Genomic DNA, 24,927 nt, shown 5'->3' with positions numbered 1-24,927 from the left:
GGAACCCAGTCAAAACTGCATCAAATACCAGGCACAAAGTGGGTGTGACCATGTCAAAAAGGGGCACATTCCTACAGGTGGTGCTATCCATGAACACATGTACCAGCCTTCCTCTGATGGATAGAAGAAAGGCCCTCAACTCCAAAAGGTTGATGGGGGGCAGGCAAGAATTCAGAGACAACTGATCTTCACCTCTTCCAGGTGCCCTCCCAACCCAGAAGCGATGCATTGGCTACCACTGGCGGCTCTGGGTACGGGAGGGAGAGGGGTCTGTCGCTGATCCATTTGAGGTCCAGTGGTGGTTTAACCACGACTGCAGGTCTGTTGCAGTCTCCGAAATCTTAACATGGTTGAAGATGTCCTCCGAATGTTGGGTCCACTGGGACTTAAGAGGCCACATATGCCACCTATATCCTTGATCAGCAGATACAGTAGGCTATCAGTTCCAGCAGCCTAAGGGTTGACCACACTTAAAGCCAGGACCAAGCCTGAAAGATCAGGATCATAGCCTGAATGCCCTGGACTAATTCCTGGCGGAAAGGCACAAAGCAGAACCATGTCCAGAATAGCTCCGATGAAGGTAAGCATCTGAGGATTCAGGTATGACTTCTGAAAGCTGATAGTGAACCCTACAAAAATGACAGGAGGATCACAGTCATCTAGAGGAGGCATGGGGCCTTCAACAGTCGGTCGTCACTGTAGGGATAGACTGGAACCCCTGACTGCCAAAGGTATGTTGCCACAACCTTTAACTCTTTTGTGAACACCCCAAAGGTACTGATGAGATCAAAAGGGAAACACCAAACTGAAAATGCTCCTGTCCCTTGATGAACTGTAGGTAACACCTGAGAGCCAGCAAGACAGATATATGGAAATAGGTGGCCTTCAGGTCCAACACTACTATACAGTCTCAGGGGTCTAGGGCAGACAAGAGCTTGGCACTCTGAGCATTTAGAACTTATCCTTCTGGAGGAAGGCATTGAGAAGGGACAGATCGAAAATGGGCCCAAGGCCTCCATTCTTTTTGGGCACTATGAAGTGGGGGGGTAACAACCATTTCCTAGTCTGAGGCAGAAACCTTCTTGATAACCCCTTTGACCAAAAGGGCTTGCACTTCCTGCCACAAAACAGAAAGATCGACCTCAGTCAGTTGTTGCGGAGACGGTGGGAGGGGAGGTGGTGCAGAAAGGAAGGTGAGGGCATAGCTGAACAATTTGCAGGGCCCCCAGGTATGACATTATGGCCTGATAACACAGCAACAATCATCCAATCTGTGGGCATACCCACCTGCAGTAAACCTGCCAGTGGTACGCCAGAGGGGAAGGCCTCTTGGCTCCTTGGGGCCTAAAAGCAAACCAGAGGGATTCATCAAGGATCCAAAGAGCTGGAGCACGGCTGTTGGAACTCTTTGAACTCTTGTGGTGTAGCAGACCGACCCAGGAAACTCAGGTTGTGCTAGAACCAATTACGGAATCAGCTCCAAAGTCTGCCTCCCACCAGGTGGCTGTGATGCATTAAAGGGATGCTAAATTAATTTTGGAGGAGAGGCTGCAGGGAGGGTAGTGGACTGGGCAGCCCATTGACCTTGACTGTGGGGAACCACAGCCATGACCATGATACTGCTGGGCACCATGCTGGGTTGGAATGGCTGGCAGTATGGAGTACCTCTGTTGAAGCTGTGAAAGAAGCAATAGGCTTGATGCAGTTGGCGAGGTTGGGCACATAATCTGAGGGCGCGTCAGGGACCCTGCACTCCTTGAACCGCTTGAGAGCCAAGTCTGCATTGTACCCAAGCAGGCAAATCCCCTCCAATGGCATGTCTATGAGGGATCTCCTGAGAAAGCAATAGGCTGCAATCAAGCTTGACGCAGAATACAAACACTGGTACCAACAGCCCACCTGATGAAATTAATGGTGACCACACCACATCAAATTGTGAACTTGGCAGCATCTCAGCTGTCCTGAATGGCCTGGGCAAAGTCAGAGATCTTCGGGAATACCTGGGAGGACTCACGTTACAGAGTGCCAAAGGGGTGGAAATAGTGCCCAAGCTGGCATGTGGCTTCCACCGACCAGAGTGCCAAGTTGGTGGACAAAAATACTCATTTGCAAAAGGGTTAAATATGGTTTGACCATAATGGGAGTAGTTGGGAATGTACTAGGGTTATTTTTGCTTGTGGATGCATGCACCATCAAGCTTTTGGGAATGGGTACTGAGATAGAAATGCAGGATTGTCTGGGGCAGGGCGATGGCGTCATGCAGTTTGGTGGTTGACTGGTAGACCAAAGCAAGGTTTGGCAAATGCTTCCAATAAAGTGGAGTGAGATAGAGTTCTATGGCGCCACCTCTGCACCTTTTCAATAGAATGCAAATAGTGAGAGGTGGCCAAGTCCTGCTCAGATTTAATATGTTTCTTTATTTTGACTTACTAGACTATAAGAAAATGAGTTATTGGTTGGAAGCCTAACTTAGGCAACCACCACAATTTTTTGTCAAGGTGAACTACAAAAGCCACTAACCTACCCTATGCTTAACCCACTGGTAGCCTGGCACAAATGATTCAGGCTTAACCCATCAGCAATGTGTAAAGTATGTATGCAGCACACAAACTAATAAAGTAATACACAAGAAAAATCCCAAACCAATTTAGGAAAATAGACCAATATGTAATCAAGAAAATAATTCCAGAATGACAAAAATCAAATCAGTCGAACGAGACGTATGGCAGTGTTTGGTAAAAGTATTGCCAACAAGTTGCCAAGTGCCAACTGAGGGGTTAAGATCATGCTGGATCAGGACAAAATCACAAGTTCAGGGCGACGCAGTGAAGCTCAGGCCAGACAAAGATTCAAGTTTGGTCCGCTGGAAGGTGTACCTTATGCCCCTGGTGCGAGGTCTGTGCAGCAGTGCTTTGCTAGGCTTTGTGTTGCTCTGCGTAGGTTCTGATGAAGATTTTAGTTGTGCAGCAAGTATTTGCTTGGCTTTGTGTTGCTCAGCACCGGTTTGATGAAGCTCTCAACTGTGCAGTGAGGCTTTGTGCCACTTAAGAGTCTGTGCCAATGAAACTATCAGATGTGTGACAAGGCTTTGCTGTGCTTCTCATCGCTCTCCGTTGGTTTCGATAAAGCTTTCTGCTATGCATCGAGAGTTTGCAGGGCTACGCGCCACTATGCTTCAATGAAGCTTTCAGCTGTGCAGCGGGGTTTTGCCTCTGATTTGATGGATCCTTCAGTTAGGCAGCGAGGATTACTCTCTGATGCCAGCCAAGCGTCCATGACTTAGGTGACACCTCTTTGGGATCAGGACTCACTCCAGCAGGTCAGCAGCTGGGTTCAGGCAGGTCCAGTTGCAGCAGGTCAGCTATGCAGTTGCAGGGATGCTTCCGAGGCTTGTTGTGTCCCTACAACATACAAAAGGATGCCAGCCAACTGACCCTTGGTGTCACGCTGGGTAGCCTGGGATGTCTAATCTTCCTTCTCAGACACCAAGGTAGTCTTTCAATCAGTACGGCAGTCATTCTTCTGTAACTTCCACAAGTCCAGGAGTGTTCTACTACGTGGCTCTGGAGGTCCAATATTTATTACTGGTGCCAGATTTGGGTGGGTGGGCTCCCTGTCTCATCTCCAACCAATCTGGTTTTAGAACGTTCTTCCCCTTCCCAGGTCCCAAATTTTCTGGGGGTACCAAAAGGCAGAGAGTCATGTCGCTTTGTGTGTGCAGGAGGCAAAGCTCTTTGAAGTTTAAGTGAGTCTGGGTGCAACTCCTCCTCAGTCATGCTGTCAGGATAGCCTATCTGTCCACACCTTAGCCCCACTTTGTGTTACTGTCTGGAAGCAATTCACAAACCCCAACAGCAGAGACGTGCACAATCATGTGACCCAGCTGAGACACTGGCAGAAGGCACAAACTGTTAGTACAAGAAAATGTCGACATTCTAAAAGTGGTTGGTTAAAATACTTTTATTTTGGCGGTTTGCCCTAAAAGCATGCATAAAAAATACATTATACAAAACAATACATTAATAAACATAGATTTATATATTATTAACATAAAAACAGGAGAAACAAAATTCTCATAAAAGACAGCAAGGATTAATCGATCTCTAGTCTTCTAAGGTGCTCCATTTCTTACATACCCTATATTGCTTGTCACAATATATTACTACGTCCATCTCTGTAAGGGTTTTGTTAGCTCCACATGATCAGCTTACAAATCCTCAAAACCTTTTTGGCAATTACAAACATCAGTTTAAAACATGTATGCCCCTCCTACACTACCAGCAATGCTCATTCAGAGCATGGCTTCTATGTTAGCTATAGAACTAGCCCACTATCGATCCTCATAAAATGGCAGTGCAACAACGAGCCTATCAAAGGCCTTATTTTACCAGAGTCCTTAAACTTCATGTTGGATAACTCCGCAGGCCCCGTCACATGCCCCCTCCTAAGCCAGAGCCCTATCTCTTCTGATCCACACACCCAGGAGAAAACGGCTCATAGGATAGACTAAAGTCTTGTGTGTACTCATCTTAAACAGGCGCATCACCAATCGATAATCCCCAATCCGCAGGGATAAGCAAACTGTCCTAAGCCACCTCGGCCTTGAGGCTCAGTGCCCAAGGCAGAAAATAACAATATGACTGACCGTTTCAAACTCAAATTTACTCAGAGGGCGTAAGACAGATGGCTCATCTCCTCGCCAAGAACAACAGAAAGCATTTAAGGGCAAGCAGCCATATCTAAATCGCAGATACAAACTTTTTGCCCTAGGTGGCGTAACATAGTCCAGGAAATCTTCAAATTTGGGCACACCTTTGAATTCCAAATATGATTCTGTGAGATGACCCAGGTTAGCCCTATACTTTTGGCGCTCCCTAATATACTGCCAGTAAGTCACCTTAACTACCTGTTTGTCATCACTGCAGATTTGGTCCGGCTGTTCCCAAAGTGCCTCAAGCTTCAACTTTTCAAACTATGCGAAGACAAAGCCCAGCCAAGGGACTTTCTGAGCTAGGTCTAGCATTACCAAGTGTCTTAGACATGCACTATACGTGGCCAACTTGGGGGAAGACCAAATCCGTACCCAATAGAGTAGGGGTTTTAGCTGTATTTGATCAATCACCCGATTAATACCCATATCATATCTCACAGGTATAAGTGGGGTACTAGGTTGTACGGCTGCTAGTGCCCCCATACATTTTTTTTCCAGCTATCACTATCCTATGTGAGTTAGCATACCCCCATATTTCTGCTCCATAGGTTGCTGCATTGAGGGCTTTAGCTCGATAAGCCTCAAGAACTGGTGAGATCGAGCGAGTGATTGTGGCTCTGAAGAATCGGAGAATGGTGTTCGGTCTATGTGCTAGTGTTAGGTTTTACTACTTGGGGGCCCATTTTAATTTTGGGGACAAGGTGATACCTAGATAATCAAATTCTGACACCCTTTTAAGGTTGGAATCACCCACTTTTATGCTCCTCATTCTGGCTGTAGAATTTTCAAAGACCATAAACTTGGTCTTAGAGTAGTTTATCTCCATCTCCCTTTCTGTACAAAAGGACCCGAATTTTAACACCAGATTTTGCAGTCTCATGGGAGACTTGGAAATTAGCAGTGAGTCGTCTGCAAACAGAAGGATGGGGATTTTCCCATCACAAATGGTGGGAGAATCATTTATAGACTGAATAGAAGATATTCAGTGATGTCATTTATAAATAGAGAAAAAAGCGTAGCCTCCAGCACACAACCTTGTCGAACCCTTGGACTATTGGAATTCTAGATGTCACTTCTCATTGCCCACCCCAGCGGACCAGGGCGTAGCTTCCACAATGCGGTCTAATCAAGATGTCCACTAGACTACTAGGGACTCCCATCTTCCTTAGAACTTGCCACAGTTTATCACGTGGGATTAAGTCAAAAGCAGCTTGCAGATCAACAAAAGCTACATATAACCTCTGATGTTGGAGGAGGACCTGTTTCCAGTACAATACTGAAAACCTAAATACCTAATCGACAGTACTTGTCTTGGGACGAATTCCTGCCTGCAAGGGCAAGAATATCTCTACGCTAGCCGCCCAGACCAACAGTTTGTCAAGAACCTGCCTAAAAAATATTTTTAGGAGATCATCCAGCAGGAGGAGCTTTAAGAGGTTTCAGACTATTGATAGCTGCCAGCGTACCTTCCATTAAAAAAAAATAAATAAGAGGACTATCTGCCGCACCGAAAGCTATACTAGGGTTCTCCGCCCCTAATGCTATATTAAGGTCTACTAAGGGGCTCCTGGGTGTTGATGTGGGGTACCACCAGAGACCTCCCCATTATCATTTACACTCACCGAATATAGAGCACCAAAGTGTTCATTCTACTTATCTGGTGAAATGTTACAGCACCTCAAAGTACCTAATTCCCCAGGTCTATCTGATAATATGGCAGAGAAGGCATGATTATCTCTTAGCTTCAATGCCTTCAGTAGCTTTTGCCAGCTTTCAACATCTCTTTCTTTCCTTGCCATCCTTTGAGCCTTATTATACATTGCTCGTGCGTACTTAATATCTGCTCGATTACACTCCCTTATGGCGGTTACCAGCGCCTGCTTAGCCATCCTACAATCCTGATTAAACCAACGTGGATGGTTTGCTCCCGACCTATGGCTGCCTTTGTATTCACTAGAGAAAATCAATTTAAGTTTATCAAACAGTAGACTATGAGTTTGTAAAAAAAAAAAAAAAAAAGATTGGGATCTACATGCAGATCTTCAAATTTGTCTAAAAACTGTACGAACCACTGATAGATCTCAGCATGCGCTTCCCGATCAGCCAGGACTCTAGGCCACGTTACTCATCGCTGATTATTAGAGATTCTGGGTTCCGGCAGGTCTGAAAGTCCCCAGTTCGGTGATCTAACAAATTTCCCTACATTAAGCCATACTGCTAGCGGGCAATGGTCACTCTCAGTGGTGCTAAGTACCTCCATATCTACCAGATCCGGCCATAATCGCACATCCAACAATATATAATCAATCACACTCCTCTGGTGCCCCCTTCTAAAAGTGGGCACTCACGCTTGATCCGAGTTTGTTCTCCCATTACAGGCACATAGCCCGTGGGCCGCCACCATTGCCACTATCTGCAGGGCCATGTGAGAAAGATGACTTATTGGCCTACCTACCAGCTGTGGGACACCCAATTGTTCATCCTCTTCCCTGATTACCATGTTGAGGGAAAGACACAGTTCAAATAAGGTATTTAAGTCACCAGCTACTATTAGGCTAGACTTACTTTTGTAAGTTTCCACTAGTGTTTCAAGCATGGCCAAAACCGAGGACTCGCTGTTTGCTGGCAAAGTACGTGCATACACATTTAATATAACTAAGGTTAATCCCCTTGGAAATCGTAAGCTAATGCCCATTAGGTCGGGGAGTCTATCCTCAGTTATTCATGCCTGCAGACTATGTCATTTCTGACCAAGATCATAAGTCCCCCCCATTCCCTGGCCCATTTTCCTTGGTGGCAGGGCCTCAACGCTATAAGTGGTAAATCCTCTAACAAAGACCTTGTTAACAGCCCATGTTTCTTGGAACACACAGACATCATATTTCCCTGTAAGGGAGTTCCACGCTTTTTCAGCTACCTTAGGGTTCACCCCCACCACATTCCAGGAGATTAGTGATATGGGAGCCTCTAGGGTTGATTCAGTGACAGCTGGTCCTTAGGGTGTAAGAGTTCCCCTGTCCTTCCGTAACCCAAAGGACCTAGTTAGTCTAACTGGTCTAGTGTGGATAGAGGGTAATAACGGTTCCGAATAGGTACCTTAAAGATTGTTTGTTGTATACCCCCTGTTTGTAGTGATCAATGTTGGTCCTATAGAGTTCGTAGGCCCTGGGACGCGCTTGCTAGTTGTCTTACGAAAAGATGTCTTAGCTCTAGCCATGCTACGGGATTAAAGTAAGGGGCTCCAGCAAGCACCAACCAGAGGCTCAAGCATTTATCTCCTAGCAAACTTCCCACTGCTCATGAGATTGCAAATAAGGATCGAATATGTGGGCCTAGCCCAGCCCCTTCTCTGGCCCCCAACTGCCTGAAGCGGAGATCATTCGGTGCACCTACGGTCGCCGCAGGAGGCGGTATGCAGCTTCTCCCACCACCTGGATTGCTGTGGGATATAGTGCAGCCCCCCTGTTGATTTGCTAAGTTCTTAATGATGGATGTTAAAGAAGTGGCCTAGCCCAGCCGCCTCCTGGCTCAGACAGGCATGGACGAGCCTGCCCTTGGCCCGGCTTTGTCCACGCGTGTCCTGCGTTACGTTGTCCCCCTGGCGCTTTATAGCACTGCTGGCGAGGTAATTAGGGGCAGCTGATGTAGTGAAATGGCCGCCTCCTGGGGCCCTAGAGCAGTCTGGGACTCGTAGTCCCCATTCCAATGTTCAGCGCGTCCCTAAAAGTGAACATTTCAGAACTGCAATTTAAAACCAGACTTCAAAATTAAAAAGAACTTTAAATTACACGTCATTTGAGTGTAAACAATATATTTCTAGCCGCCCCGAATCCAAAGTTCATACTTATTAAATGTAATAATATGGTAACCCTGTGTGAGTCAATGGGAGAGATAGGCCTTACAGCAGGGAAAAACATCTTTAGGAGTTATTTTACAGCCAGGACTTACAAGACGTAAGTACACAAGTCCTACTTATTGAACACAATGTGCCCTACCCAATGAGCCTTAGGGTCCACCTTCGGTGTATAAAAAAGGAAGGTTTATGCCTGCCAAAAGGTTTATTTTGCCAGGTGGAAATAGCAGTTCATAACTACACTATTGGCTGCAGTGGCAGACCTGGGACATGTTTTACAGTACTACTCCATTGGGTGGCATGATGAGTGCGGCAGACCCACATATAGCATTTAATGTACAGGCCCTGGGTACATGCAGTGCTATTCACTAGAGACAAGTAAATTAAACGTGTCAGGTGTAGTCCAATTTTATCATGTTTTAACCCCTTCTGTGCCGAGGACGTAGTGGTTACATCCTTCGGCACAGTGCTGCTGTGCCGAGGACGTAACCACTACGTCCTCGGCACACAGCCCAGAGGGAGCGCTCTCGCTCCCTCTGTGTGCTTCCCCCCAGCCCCCCAAAGTCAGGGATGGAAGGGGAAGCCCTTCCCCTTCCACCCCCCTGTGACGTCAGCGCTGATTAGTCACAGGGTCTCCCCCAGCATTTCTCTTTCAATCACTGGGGGAGGCCCGGAGAGGCTTCAAAGGGAAGGAAATGTGTTTCCTTCCCTTTGAAGTCTCTCCCAGGGTTTCAAAAGCCGGACTGCTTGCAATCCGGCTTTTGAAACCCCACTAGACACCAGGGATTTTTTTTGGGGGGGGGGAAATTGACATAAGGGAGCGACCCCTTGAGCAAGGGTCGCTCCCGGGAGGGCATATTTTTGGGAAGGCCTTTTCTGCCCCCTCTGGGGGCAGAAACCTCTATGCACCTAGGATCATTTTTATTTTTTTTATTTTTGCTTTGGTTCTGTTTTAGGTGGGGAGCGACCCCTTAGGCAAGGGTTGCTCCCCTAGGGGGCAAAGTATATTTAGGCCATTTCTGACCCCCTTGGGGGCAGATTGGCCTATTTTGATGAGGCCAATCTGCCCCCAAGGGGGGCAGAAACCACTAGACACCAGGGAGTTTTTTTTTTTTTACGTGAATTTCACGCAAGGGGAGCGACCCCTTAGGCAAGGGTCGCTCCCTGGGGGGAGGGGAGATTATTTTAGGCCATTCCTGCCTCCCTGGGGGGTAGAACAGCCTATTTTGATTAGGCTGATAGGCACCAGGGATTTTTTGTTTTAGAGATGGGGAGCGACCCCTTAGGCAAGGGTCGCTCCCCTGGAGGGGCAAATTGTATTTAGGCCAATTGATTTTAGGTCAATCTGCCCCCAAGGGAGGCAGAAACCACTAGGCACCAGGGATTTTTTTTTTTTTGCGTCGTCACGCAAGGGGAGCGACCTTGTAGGCAAGGTTCGCTCCCTAGGAGGGGGTGGGGCAAATTTATTTTAGGCCATTTCTGCCCCCCCCCCCCCGGGGGCAGAAACCTCTAGGCACCAGGGCAACCCATTAGGCAAGGGTCGCTCCCCTGATGGGCAAATTGTATTTAGACAATTTCTGCCCCCACACATTTATTTTAGGCCATTTCTGCCCCCCCTGGGGCCAGCTGAGCTAGAGGCCAAAATCCACAGGTAGGCACTGTTTTCTATGAAAAAATGTGATGTGTCCACGTTGTGTTTTGGGCCATTTCCTGTCGCGGGCGCTAGGCCTACGCACACAAGTGAAGTATCATTTTTATCGGGAGGCTTAGGGGAACGCTGGGTGGAAGGAAATTTGTGGCTCCTCTCAGATTCCAGAACTTTCTGTCACCGAAATGTGAGGAAAATGTTTTTTTTTTAGCCAAATTTGGAGGTTTGCAAAGGATTCTGGGTAACAGAACCTGGTCAGAGCCCCACAAGTCACCCCATCTTGGATTCCCCTAGGTCTCTAGTTTTAAAAAATGCACAGGTTTGGTAGGTTTCCCTAGGTGCCGGCTGAGCTAGAGGCCAAAATCTACAGGTAGGCACTTTGCAAAAAACACCTCTGTTTTCTTTCAAAAAACGTGATGTGTCCACGTTGTGTTTTGGGGCATTTCCTGTCACGGGCGCTAGGCCTACCCACACAAGTGAGGTATCATTTTTATCGGGAGACTTGGGGGATCATATATTAGCAAAACAAGTGTTATTGCCCCTTGTCTTTCTCTACATTTTTTCCTTCCAAATATAAAAGTGTGTGTAAAAAAGACATCTATTTGAGAAATGCCCTGTAATTCACATGCTAGTATGGTCACCCCGGAATTCAGAGATGTGCAAATAACCACTGCTCCTCAACACCTTATCTTGTGCCCTTTTTGGAAATACAAAAGTTTTCTTGATAGCTATTTTTCACTCTTTATATTTCAGCAAATGAATTGCTGTATACCCGGTATAGAATGAAAACGCACTGCAGGGTGCAGCTCATTTATTGGCTCTGGGTACCTAGGGTTCTAGATGAACCTACAAGCCCTATATAGCCCCGCAACCAGAGGAGTCCAGCAGACGAACGGTATATTGCTTTCGAAAATCTGACATTGCAGGAAAAAGTTACAGAGTAAAACGTAGAGAAAAATTGATGTTTTTTTCACCTCAATTTCAATATTTCTATTTTTCAGTTGTTATTTTCTGTAGGAAACCATTGTAGGATCTACACAAATTACCCCTTGCTGAATTCAGAATTTTGTCTACTTTTCAGAAATGTTGCGGTTTCTGGGATCCAGCATTGGTTTCATGCCCATTTCTGTCACTGACTGGAAGGAGGCTGAAAGCACACAAAATCGTAAAAATGGGTTATGTCCCAGTAAAATGACAAAATTGTTTTGAAAAATTGGGTTTTCTGATTCAAGTCTGCCTGTTCCTCAAAGCTAGGAAGCTGGTGATTTTAGCATCGCAAACCCTTTGTTGATGCCATTTTCAGGGGAAAAACCACAAGCATTCTTCTGCAGCCCTTTTTTCCCATTTTTTTGAAAAAAACGAAATTTTCACTGTATTTTAGCTAATTTCTTGGCCTCCTTCTGGGTAACCCACAAAGTCTGGGTACCTCTAGAATCCCTAAGATGTTGGAAAAAAGGATGCAAATTTGGCTTGGCTAGCTTATGTGGACAAAAAGTTATGAGGGCCTAAGCGCAAACTGCCCCAAATAGCCAAAAAAAGGCTTGGCACAGGAGGGGGAAAAGGCCTGGCAGCGAAGGGGTTAAGGAGAGAGAACAATCGATTTAACACTGGTTAGTAGTGATAAAGTGTGCAGAGTCCTAAAACCAACAAAACCTAATTCAGCAAAACAGGAGGGGTGAAGGCAAAACGTTTAAGGGAATATCACAGCAAGGATGGCCGGTCTGACACAGATTAGAAAGGTTTCCGGTTCCAGTGTGATACCTGGGGAATATTCAATAGGTGAGGAATTTGCAGGCAGAAGTCTCTATCAGAATGCATTTTTTCCTGTTTTCAATCTCGCATCTGTGACTATATGTCTGCTCTTTCTTCCCTCATAGTACCCATCAGGCCTGTGTCTCCTGAGATAGCTGTATTTTTCCTCCCTTTACTTCTCTCACTTGTGCATCATGAGGTGTGAATCTCATTCTCTCCCCATCGCAATTTAACCTCCATGACTTGCTATAGATTTCTCATTCTCCAACCGTGCTACCACTTCTGCAGCAACGCAGCTCAGTGGATTGGAGTATCCACTGCAGATAACTTTGTGAAACATTAAGTTAACAGTTTCCAGTGTACTAGTGGAGGCCCCAAGGCACTAGCTACATATAATGGCATGTTCCCCTGCAAGGTATCTGTTCCTAACCCATTAGTGTTACCCTGGAAATTAATTTTCCTACTGCGCTCATGCACCAGCTATGGGGAGGGGTGTGAATGGGTGTGAAGTGTGTGTGTGTTTTTTTAGCTCTTCAGGTTACAGATATCAATCCTAATAAGATAACTCTGAATTGAACTACCTTTCCGAAAAGATGGCTGAGCAAGCTTAAATTAATTTAAACACATTAATGTTCAAATTCACAGTGACACGCAATATCTGTGCAGATACATTTTTTCCTTTTAACTTCCTTTTTATTTAATTGTTAGTTTAGTTTTTATTTCAGGCTCTGCCCTTTCTCTGAAAAAATGCCCTCTCATTTCCTATTTTTTCTGTGTCCGGGGACTGGACTGGACGTAACTGCAAAAGATGCAGTCATCTGTTGCAACAAATTCTAGTATTCTTCAAATTGTAGCAATAGAGTTATTCCGTCCATTCTGGACCTGTGTTTCAGGTAGGGAGGGGTGGATCCCCATGCCCAGAGGTCACGTTATGAGAGCAGTCTCACTGAAATGAGCTGAAACCCTGCTGTTCTACAATTCACCTCTCGTGGATGCAACTTCAGCACCCTGAGGGCATGTGCTGCTTGTCATGAATGACCAGACCTATCAACCTTTGAAACTTTTTAACTGTGAGAGGAGGGGGTGGGGCTTAGTGCGGAGCACAGAGCAAGGCATTTTAAATTAATTGCCTCCAAGCCCACCCCTGTAGGAAGCTGGCCTGGTGTGTGGTGAGCACCTATGCTGTTATCACCTTATACAAGGCCCAGGGATCCCCTATTAGTGAAGTGTAGTCAGTGTTTAGGGAGACAGGCTCTCTAGAGGTAGCTGTGGATGAGAAGCCAAGACTTACCCAGGAGACATGCAAAGCTTATCGAATTCCACTGTAGTCACACAGCACTTACACACATAAAAGAACCACAGAGTATTACAAAAATTAAGGTACTTTATTACTGTAACACAAATACTAAAATACTGTATAGGCGATATTCTTCTAGCCGGTGAGTAAACACACTATAATATACACCTCAGTAATCAGGAATGGGCATAGAAGGCAACAGAAAACAGTGAAATAACAGTAAACAATAGAGACCCTAGGGGGAGACCAAACTATATACTAAAAATATGGAATCCGAAAGGCAGACCCCCACGTACCAAGGTAAGTGGAATCTGTAGAGGGGAGCTGGAGAAACTAGGAACTCCAAAAGGTGAGTACCAGAGTGCCCCCCCAGCGACCAGGAGAGAAGAGGTAAGAACATGTTTTTTCCCAAACCCACAGGTAAACTTGACAAAAGGACGGTGCAAGACCCAAGCAAGACTGGAAAAAAACTGAAGATGGATCCTGACAGAAGAGGGCCTGCAAATGAAGAGAATCAAGTCCAGTTTCAGTTGGAGTGTCCGGTTGGGGCACGGGGCACCCTTCTGGGGATGCTGGACCAGGCCAACTGTGAGGACTAGGAGTTGGCTATGCAGCACAGGAGCAGAGGAAGAGTTCTAAAAGTGATGCAGTCGATGTCCCACGTCGGAAGAAGAGTTGCAGTCCATCAGTTAAGTGGAAAAACCACCAACAAGCCTTGGCAAAGACAAGAGTCGCAGATGAAGAGTTGCAGAGCTGCTGGGGGACCATGAAGTTCAGAGGGGACTCAACATAAGGAGGGGAGTCACAGGCGACCCTCAGCAGTCAGGCACAGGAGATGCAGTGAGGCCCACTCAGCACACCTGGAAAGGAGCTCCACGTCGCTGGAGCAGCAGGCAGGAAACTGCTCGTTGCAGAGAAGAGTACTGGAGGCCGGACTACAAAAAGCCTGAAGATCCCTTGGAAGAGGAGCCAAAAAGCTTTGGTAGTTTGAGGAGTCGGGGTGCACAGGGGTACTTTCCTGCAAGGAAAGGCAAAGACTCACCACCTCCCAAGTTGAACAGCTGGTAGAGGGGAACAAGGGGACCATTCCAGACCACCACCTGTGTTGCAGGATCCATGCAGAGTTGCAGGAGAGAGGATTCAAGTGGCTGGTCGCTGATACAGTTGGTGCCTGCAAATGCAGAAGAGTGACTCCTTCACTCCAAAGGAGATTCCTTCTTGCTTCTTGGTGCAGACTGAAGACTTGCCGCCCTCAGAAGATGCGCAGCTGGGGAAATGTTGCAGTTGCTGGAAGGAGCCGGAGAAACAAGCTTGCAGAGTTGATTTGGTCGCTAGAGCTGCAGATGGTAGGTTCCTGTGAAGTCCAGTTGCGGTTCAAGTGGGAAGAAGTTGAAGTAAACGTTGCAGAGGATCCTCCTGGAAACTTGCACATCGACTCTTGAGAATCCACCTAAGAGGGAGACCCCTAAATAGCCTTAAAAGGGGGAACTGGTCACCTAGCAGGGTACCACCTATCAGGAGGGGGCTGTGATGTCACCTGCCTGACCACTCACATCCTCCCAGAGGCCTCTGCACACCATGGATCCAAGATTGCAGAATCAAGTGGCCATCTGGAGGAGCTCTGGGCACCACCGCTGGGGTGGTGATGGACAAGGGAGAGTTAACTCCCCTTTTCATTGTCCAGCTTCGTGCCAGAGCACGGACTGGGGGTCCCTGGACTGGTGTAAACCGGTTTATGAAAGGAGGGCACTAAATGTGACCTTCAAAACATACCAGTGGCTTAGGGAGGCTACCCCTCCCAAGCCATGTAACACCCATTTCCTTTGGGAGAGGGTGTTGCCTCGATCTCCCAAAGGAAATCCTTTGTTCTGCCTTCCTGGAATTGAGTTGTTTAAGCAGCAGGAGGGCAGAAACCTGTCTAAAGATGGCAGCAGCACGGGCTGACCGGGAAAACCCTGCAAACTAGTAGGAGCAAAGCTGGGGGTCCTCTAAGGAGCCCCCAGAGTGCATGGAATCATACAATCAACACTGGCAACAGTATAGGGGTATGTTTCCCACATGTTTGATACCAAGCATGCCCAGTAGTGAGCTATGTCCGGGACACTGGTAAAATGGCTTCCCCGCACTCACAAAGTCCAGGAAAATGGAGCTGGAGTTTGTGGGGGCACCTCTGCTCATGCAGGGGTGCCCTCACACACACAGATCCTTGCACCCTGCCCTCTTTTTTAGGAGGGCCTTCCATAGGGGTGACTTACAGTGAACTGTAGTGAAAGGGTGCATGCACCTTTTCACGCAAGCTGCAATGGCAGGCCTGCAGACACAATTTTTTTGTGCTCCTATGGGTGGCATAATACATGCTGAAGCCCATGGGGAATCCATAGTGCACCAATGCCCTGGGTACCTATGTAACATACTAGGGACTTACATGGGGGCACCAGTATGCCAATTGTGGGGTGCACAAAGTCAGGAACAACTCAATTGAGAGGGAGAGAGCACAGTTATTGGGGTCCTGGTTAGCAGGATCCCAGTGAACACAGTCACAAAAACAGTGACAGCAGGCAAAAAGTTAGGGTAACCGTGACAAAAAGAGGGTACATTTCTACAACACCCCCTCAAACCTCCTTCACCCCTCCAACCCTAAACCTCCTTCACCCCTCCAACATAAAAAAAAAGCTTTTCAGGCTGCAACTGATGTCGTGGGAACGTTTCACACCTCATAAGGGACATTGGCTGTGCAGAACATCTGTGTGATATCGTGTGACACACAGAGGCATTGTTTGAGTGGGAAGGTCTGAATGTCCTATCTGTATCAAGCATCCAAAGGGCTTACTTGACCCTGGCATGGTGCGTGTTGTTGGAGGGGAGATTTAGCAGCCATTTTGGCTTTCAGGAGAGCCTGTCTGGTCATATAGGTGCAGCCTCTCTAACCATGCCCACATAGCAACAACCAAGTCCAAGAAGGAAAGAGCAGAAAACTAGCAGCACCACTCTAGGCTCAAAACAACTCCCTCCCTCTAACCCCAACTAAGTGAGATCACAATCACAATGAATATATTCAGGTACCTGCTTGTGTCAGGTAGATGTGTGTGAGATCAACATGTGCCTAACACTGCTTTCATCTGATAGCTGGCCAGACAAAATTGCTCTTGGGCCTTACCAGTGGCAAAATGTGTGCGCCACAAATGCCAGTAACATAGCACACTATAACAGTGAAACAATGTGAAGCTCATCCCTTCTAATCGAAGGCGAGTAGGCCATGTGACTAAAGTTGGAAATCAAGCAAAAAAGAATGATTAAGTGAACAAGATGTGCAGAAAAGGTGGACTCATTTACATGTCAGTTCTTGAGTCAGAATCCAAGCAATGGCACTTGGCAAAGGTATTTACTGTTCGCCAGGAGAAAACTACAAATTTCAGAGGCAGAAGCAAATCTCAAAGAAGCAGCAGTGGTTGCTTGTGAAGTGGATTACACCTGAGAGGAGCCTGAAGGCTGGTAGAATGTATGCAGAGATGTGCAATACATACTGCCTACCTTGCAATGGATTGCTTACAGATAGCATACTCTGTACCAGTAGGTTATTAGTTAACAAACAGCTGTTTGAATTTCCTAACATCTTCAGTTTTGCAAAGGCTGTTGACGCTGATTGTGCTAAGAAACCTAACTGTTTCATACTAAGGATTAGGGAAAGAAAATTACTTTATATAGAAATCTGAAATATTGGAAGGAATGCACTAAGTCCTAGGGAAAACTCATTGATAAGCAACACATGCTCATAAGAACTTAGTGCATATGGCTTTATAAACCTGGCAGATGAAGGTTAGATTGATAGATATGTTTAAAAATGGAGTACAGAATTTTTTGGGAAGGGCTACATTCAATTTCCACTGGAGGATTGTATATTCGTGCTGATAGCCTTTTCAGATCATTTGAAATTCTTCATTAATTGAGAGGAATGTCTATAGATCGTGGGTGCATATGTTAGAGCACAATCTCTTGGCAAAGAAGAAATGGAAATCCCATAATTTTGTTCATCTTCTTAGCTAACCAAAGTTTTGAGTGGATCTTATTTGAAGACCAGGTTTGGGAATTACATGAAGAGCAGAATATAAACAAAACAGATTGCAAATTTGAATGATGGCAATTCCTCCACAAATAGTTTCTCCACAGTTCTACCTGTCAACTCTTCTGGAACTGAAAGGGTTTCCTAGTTAAGTGGTGTATTGCCTCTACAAAACAGCCTGCTTGAATGACTGACCGAAGGCAGAGTGAAAACGTCAGAAGACAAAGATCATTAACCAAAGCAAAGCATTGATCATTAACGTAGAGAAGAGAGTTGCCTTCCAAACACCTAGTTATGTCCAAATGATGAATCCTTTAAGTCTTTATGTGAGCAAGAAACACCGCTGTTGCTTTGTTAACACTTCAAGTGCAGACCTCAGTACAAAGTAAAGCACTTTGAACAGATAGTGCTTGGTGTGCAAACTAACCTTAAAAGTGTAGAGCATCTTACACTTCCTTTGAGGATCATGCTTCACTGAGCGAGAGTGAAGCTCACCAGGAAGAGTTCCGAGCAGACTGATAATGGTCCGACATAAAATTTCAAATGAAGGAGGCTAGCTGGACCTTGTAGTGCAATCGTCCTTAATCTACTAGAAAATTATAAGACTATCATCCAGAAAAGTAACAAATTATAAGAGTGCTCAACTTCTCTTGCCAATGTACTAGTGCCCATGCACCCTGGTGAAACTGCGGACTAAAATCCTTGTTCTTCGAGAAGATAATTAGACTTAACCCAATGGGTTCTTTGGAGCTGTGAAGGTTTCGGCCTTAAGCCATGTTTGGGAACTGAACTAGGTTCAAGAGGAGCACATCAACCTAGAACCAGAGTACAAGATGAACTGGCGACTGAATAAGACAACATGAGTGGAGTAGCCTTCCATGGTGCTGAAACCCAGCACGCCTCACTGAGACCAAGATGCATGTGTGACTCACTCCATCAACAGAAGGTGGGAATGTCCACTTACCACCACTGACATTCTTATCGACCATGACTCTAGGCTGGTTTACACCTAGAAACATCAAATCTCCCTTTTTGAGGGCTTTGAAACCAATTACACTTTTGAATGGTTTGTTTTAGTACTGAGAAAGATCTCACCAACATGGACTCACTGAGAAAGGAGGACAAAAGGCAGACACACCATATCTTCCTGGCATCTAAAGCCATTGAGTAAAAGTCCATAGCAAAAACACACAGATCCTGAAATTGCTGAAGTCTTGCAACACATAATATTCCATTAAAGACTTCAATACCATTAAAGTTAAATCATAAGCAGAATTGGCATATGACAATTTTTTGTATGTGGTCTAATTTAAGCTGCTGTAGTTAAACAGCCATAGATACAACTGGACAGTAAAGTCTGAATGTCATTACCCAGTATCTTACTGTATGTATTTGAATTCCAACTCCTAATCACCTCTTAAAATGAGCCTCGACTACTCATCCAGAGCAGCCCCTAGAAAGTCAAAACCAGCTAGTAATACTGCACTTCCAGTGAGTAATGCAACTGTATTTAAGGCCTTGGAAATTAAAAGGGGAAGAAAACAGAAATAACCTAGGACTCATTCTTGAGGTCCAGGAATTTGAAAAGAAAAAAAAAAAAAAAAACATTCAAAAGAGGAGCCCTAGAAAACAATGCCTGCTTCTTCACAAAGTGAAGAGGTTCTCAGTACCATATGTGATTTCCGAGTGCTTCTATTTGCCTCTTAACCCTTCTATTCTGAATTGTTGGTTGCTTTATGGGTCTTTTCTCACTATAAGCATACTAGGTGGCCATTTGTTGTCGCTGCCTGATAGCTGCACATAGTCTGCAGATGTGAGCCAGACAGATGACTAGACAGAGGAATAGAAAGACTGGAGAGCTTTTAAGGTGCTCAGCATGTGTGTGCTCATTCATGTGCAGTGCTGGCTGTGCAACAATCACCAGAACCCATCAATTGGCAGGGAAAAAAACACACCCTTCCTCCCTTCTGTGTGCTTTAGTGATTGAGAGGTTGCATTCACTCATGTGGAACAATCCACTGAACCTGTAGTACTGTGCAGGATTTTCTACTACTACAGAACTGATGTCCACCACCTCTGCTTTTATTCTTTGGATCTCGAACTCTGTGTGACTGCCACAGATTCACATGCATTAAAGTTTAATCAGCATTTCTTTTATTGGCCTCAGATTTCAAACTTGAGCCTTGACAATTAATGTCATGTCAGCAAAAGCGATTGTGACCTCATTAACTGGCAATCCTCCTACACTACTGAAGCTTTAATAAGGTTTGATGCACTGACCATCACACAAGGACAGCTTCTGTGCCAGCTACTCCTGTTTACCCTTGAGAGGACTGCTGTACCATTTACGGTATGGATGCAAATTTCACCCGTGTCTGGGAGCCCTCTTGGCTTGGCTCAACTTTATCCATGGACACTAATTTCAGACATCTGGGTCAGCTGAATATACCATTGGATTGCCCTAAATACTATCCCAACCTCCATTATGTTCATAACCCCCAGAACATATTAACCATCAGCCTAGGTTTATCGTATCATCCAAAGCACAAACTGTCAAGATACAGAGAGGAAAATATCACCAGCTACAAAGAAACTACAACTCTTGTAAGCCAGAATGCTCCAGGATATGCTCCTAACACCAAATCCAATCCTGTTTTCCTCTGCCCCTCCTCTTCATTCTCTATTCCTTCCCCAGCCAAACTATTTATTTTCCCATTATCCCATCCAAACTTCCTGTCACGACACCATCTCACAATACATCTTCACACTTCCTTAAAGGCAACTTATTGACTTTGCTCCCTCTCACCTTTCCCTCTGACCACTAATCTAGTTGACTCACTTTAATGAGCAACCCCCTTATTCTCTCAACCACTTTCACACCTCTCTCAACTATGTCCTACCTCTCTTATGCTCCCTCTCCCACTACAAATCTCAAACATTCCATTGACTACAACCATCATAAAATGCACAGACCTGGACTATCAATGTTATCTCCTGGGGAGGTCAAAGAATTGTACTTACTCTTGCAATCCATCTCCCATACTTCTGCAACCTCTACCCACTTATCTTGTATACCACACTTCTCTTCCAAACCCTCTTCTACCCACTTTCCAAAAACACCCCTAGTGTACTGCACTCTCTCATCTCTTCACCCCCCCCCCCCAGAATTCAGTATAGTAACTAATGGACATACTGAAGCAAGCAGATGAAATGTACCCTGGTTCTTGATCACCGCCTGTGCTGCCACAGAGGCTGGAGCTGCAACAAGAATTACAATAGGAGGTACTGAAAGCGCAATCTTCTGCAACTCCACCAGCTAATTATACAAATTATACACCATCTTCCAGTGTAGAACTGCACTGGTTTCAAGAGGAAAAAACTATGATTTGATATTGATAGAGACATAGCTAAAAAGTTGTGCCACAAAGAACACCAGTAATAAAACAGATACTTGCTATCAGCAGGAAGACAAAACCTCAACACAACTCAACCAACTCCCATCCACAACCTAACCCAAACATGACTTCAACTATTTAAATGCATACTAATTAATGAGAGATTCCTAAGCGGAAAAAAATCCGATCTATAACCTAGGGGCAAATTTCAAATGTTACCTTTTTGTCAAAGAAGCATGGTTGGCAAAGATGTAGGTGGCACACTACATCAAGCAATGCCAGACACACACCTAACCTTCTTCAAAAATCGAATACATCTCTAGACTTGCAGAAGACTAGCATGTACAGGAAAAAGGCCCTTCCTACATGACTTTGATTTCTCAGAATGTGAATCAACGTTAGCTAGATGTTTTCCAACTGCAAACCTCTCTGCTCAATTCCTCCTCATGTAGTGCCTTCCCAAACAACACTGCTTTCACAGACACACTTCTGGACTCAACAGCTGCCAATGCTGTGGATGACAAGAACATGTGTATTCTATAGGGGGCCTTTCAACATGTGGTTTGACAAACCACTTTACTGCACACGTCCAACAATGAAGCACTTAGCTTCCACCAATAGTTCACCAGTGCAACCAATCTGGCTAGCCATATTCTCAATAATGATTTGCCCTGCTAAGCCCGTTATCGGTCACTGTAAACAACCCTACCTAATATATGGGGTGATCAGTACATAATTTACTTTTTGTTGAACCAGTCGACAACAATTAAACCAGTTATAAACTATCATAATAATAGCCACCAGGCCGTGGAATACATTTTCTAAACAGGGCCATTGAACTGTCCATAAACAGTTCATTGTTTACAGGGGTTTTTGACAGTGGCCCATCTAAAAAAAAAAAATACATTTGCAATGCAGCAGATCTCGCTGGTTCAACTCAGATGTAAGGATACTTACATGCAGTCCTAGTTCTGCATGGTAGGAATCCTCATTGAAGTCATAAACCTTGGAATACTTATCCACTGTATGCATGGACCTTGGAGCACTTTTCACAGATGAATTGTCCATTAAAAAGTCATACAGGGCATCAAGGTCCAACTGCCTATCAGCGGCTCAATTTTCTTCATAAAAAGATCTATCCCGAACCTTAAAGAGCCATTTCAAGCCTGCATTGCCTCAGGAATAGTTGGAAAATGTATGAAAGAGAAAGAAAAATGAAGCTTGATACGCTTACATTGAAAAATGAGAAAGTGTCCCGTCTCTTTAAGAGTGCAGGAGCTTCCTCTACCAATATTGCGCTCTACTGGCAGTTGTCTCTCGGAACCAATTTCTTTAATGGTAATATAATTTTATTTCATATTTGCTTTACGAATGGCCAACAATACCTAGCCAAGAGAGACGAAGGATTGCTTATGACCTCAATGAAGAAACCTACAACTCAGAACTAGGACCACAGGTAAATAACCTTTTCTTCCATATTGTAGGATTTTCACCGATAGCAACACTTAATAACAGAGTAGCAAGCTAATTTTAATCAACCTGAAGGTGGCTGACGGGCAGCAGGGAAGAAAATTGAGAAAAAAAACACTAATCTTAAGTGTTCAAGGAATAATTTGGTCAAATATATACTCTATTTAAACAGTTTTCTAGGCCCATCATAGCATCTGTTGGTGTCTAAGTGCAAGACATAGCAACTTATAAATATGTAGGCTGATTTCCATGTAGGTGTGTTACATATGCCAACAACTGGTATATTACTGATGCAAGCTGTAGTGGCTGACTTTCCTCTGGTAGACTGAGCATTAGGCTTCCCTGACAGAGGTTTGTTCCCTAGCTCACTGCATAATGTAATACAGGGTACTATCCACCTAGCAATAGATTGCTTGAATGTGGCCAGAATGTGCCTGATTTGACCATTGTTAATGAAGATTGATGCCTTTTGTCTCTTCTTATATCTAGAGTGTGTAGGGCCTGTTCAGCATGAAAGGAAGGATTAGGAAAGAAAGTAAGCAAAGTAATACTTTGTTTAATATGAGAGTCTGAACTACTTTCAGGAGGAACGAATGGTGAGTCATCAACACTCTATTAGACTGGAAAAAAGCATATGGCCCTTCTGCACAAAAAGTGTGCAATTCCCTCACTCCCCACATTAAGTTAATGGCAACTAAGCAAGCTGCAATGTAGTCAGCCTTATGTATCGGCCCAAAAGAGTAGTGTAGATCAATTTTGACAGAACAATGTTCAAATCTCATGGGGGAGATGGATGCCTAATTCGAGGACACACCTTGTTAAGTTCTAGAAACACTCTGATGACAAGCAGTTTAAAAAATGATTGTTGATTTTGCAACTTTTAATAGGGTGTAAAGGCTGCCAGATGGACTCTTATTGATGCAAAATGAAGTCTGGCTTGGGCTAAGTTAGGTAAAATGAGCAAAATACCTTCTTCCTGACAAAAGACTGGATTGTATATTGTATCTTGAGAACATATACTGAATCCTTTCTTTTTTAAGGAATAACAGTCTTGTGGATTGATATTATGCTTTTTTCTATATCCACATACAGGCCAGTGGGAGATTTAAATTACCATACTGTCTGATTTCAGGAGCAATGAAGCCAAACTCAATGTTGTTACTCTGTGTTGAATGTGCCCTTGAAGTGTGATCAGCAGGTCCAGAAAGCCCCTGTGTGGTTCTACAAGGATTTGAAGTAGGTTCAGGTACCACAATTGTGTTGGCCAATCTGAAGCCATTATCATTTTCAATGGGTATCTTCAATGTTTCAATATTATTGGTGGAATTAGTATAATCAGTAGAAAGGCACATTTATCAAAAAGGCATTACCAAAAGACCACATGTAGCCTGGACGTGAAGTCTTGACATTTTGTTTTCAGACATTGTGAAGAGGTCTACAGAAGATGTTTCCCCACTCTTTGAAGATGTTGTTTAAGACTTCATCACCCGGGAACCATTTGTTTGACTATTCTTAATATTGACCGATAAAGTTCACTTGAAGATTTATTCACCATGAAATGTGTACTGCTGTTAGATGGAGCCCCATGGCTAAGGCCCAGTGGCAAATTGCTGGCGCTTGTATGGAACGCGATATGACCTGGTGCCTCCTTGCCTGGTAAGATATTGCATGGTAGTAGTGTTGTCTGAATCTATAAAGTTGCTGTTTTTTCAGCTATGGGAGAAAAACATTGTGTGAAATAGACCACTCCAAGTTCCCGGTAGTTTATATGGTACATGGCTTCCTTGCCTCTCCATTGACCTTGTACTATTGAGTTTTGTAAATGAGCTCCCCATCCCGAGAGGGAAGCATTCGTCACTATGCTATGCCACAGAACTCTTTCTGAATAGTTACCCCCTTGAACAAGTTGCAGCTCAGACACTACCATGCTATAGATTGTCTTACTGCAGATATCAATATCAATTTGTCCCATTCTTCTTCTGACATCATTGTTCTCTAGGCATTATTGCATGTGCAACATATACAGGATGCCACATAACCTAGAAGGAATATGTTACTTACACCCTGTAAGCATCTGTTTGTAGCCTGTAGTGCCGTAGATTCACATGCTTAGCATACTTCTGCCATCTAGTGTTGGGCTTAGACGTTTGAAACTTGTTTTTCTTTGAATAAGTCTTTCGAGTCACAAGGTATCATGACTCCGCCTATAGACTGTACTGCGCATGATCATTGGCTCAATTGTTAGATTGTTTTTTCTTCAGCAGGTGAGGATAGAAGCCATACAGTGGTAGATAAAATGAGCATATGAGTAAAGCTATAGTAAGGTAAAGTATTTTAGTAAAGAAGTAAATACTTCACCCAGTAGCTTCCAGAGAGGAAAGTGGGTGCACACTCTGAATAGATGCGTACAGTACTCAGTATTCCATTTGAGGCATGTGTTAACGATAGATACATATGCTTAGCATAGGTGGTTAGCTAGTGGTTGACGTAGAGGTTTGAAGAAGTGCTTGTAATAAAGCTTGACCTACTCTAGCTTGTTGATTAGCTAAAACATCAACACAATAGTGTTTTGTTAATGTATGTAGGTAATTCCATGTAGCTGCTTTACAAATATCCACTAGTAGGATGTTTCCAAAGAAAGCCATTGAGGCACCTTTTTCCCCAGTAGAATAACCAATTGGAGTTGTAGGTAGTACTCGATTTGCAATAGCAAGTCTGAATAATCTTACTATTCATCTTGC

At 44.6% G+C, this 24,927-nt stretch overlaps 1 protein-coding gene across 1 annotated transcript in view; it reads right to left on the bottom strand.

The window, feature by feature from the left end:
- The window catches only part of TBC1D22B (TBC1 domain family member 22B), a 370,468-nt gene that overhangs the window by 47,921 nt on the left and 297,620 nt on the right, over positions 1-24,927 (bottom strand). The window lies entirely within an intron of this gene.

The sequence above is a fragment of the Pleurodeles waltl genome, chromosome 6, assembly GCF_031143425.1.
Source record: "Pleurodeles waltl isolate 20211129_DDA chromosome 6, aPleWal1.hap1.20221129, whole genome shotgun sequence".
Taxonomy (NCBI): Eukaryota; Metazoa; Chordata; class Amphibia; order Caudata; family Salamandridae; genus Pleurodeles; species Pleurodeles waltl.
This window is presented reverse-complemented; position numbering and strand designations above follow the sequence as displayed.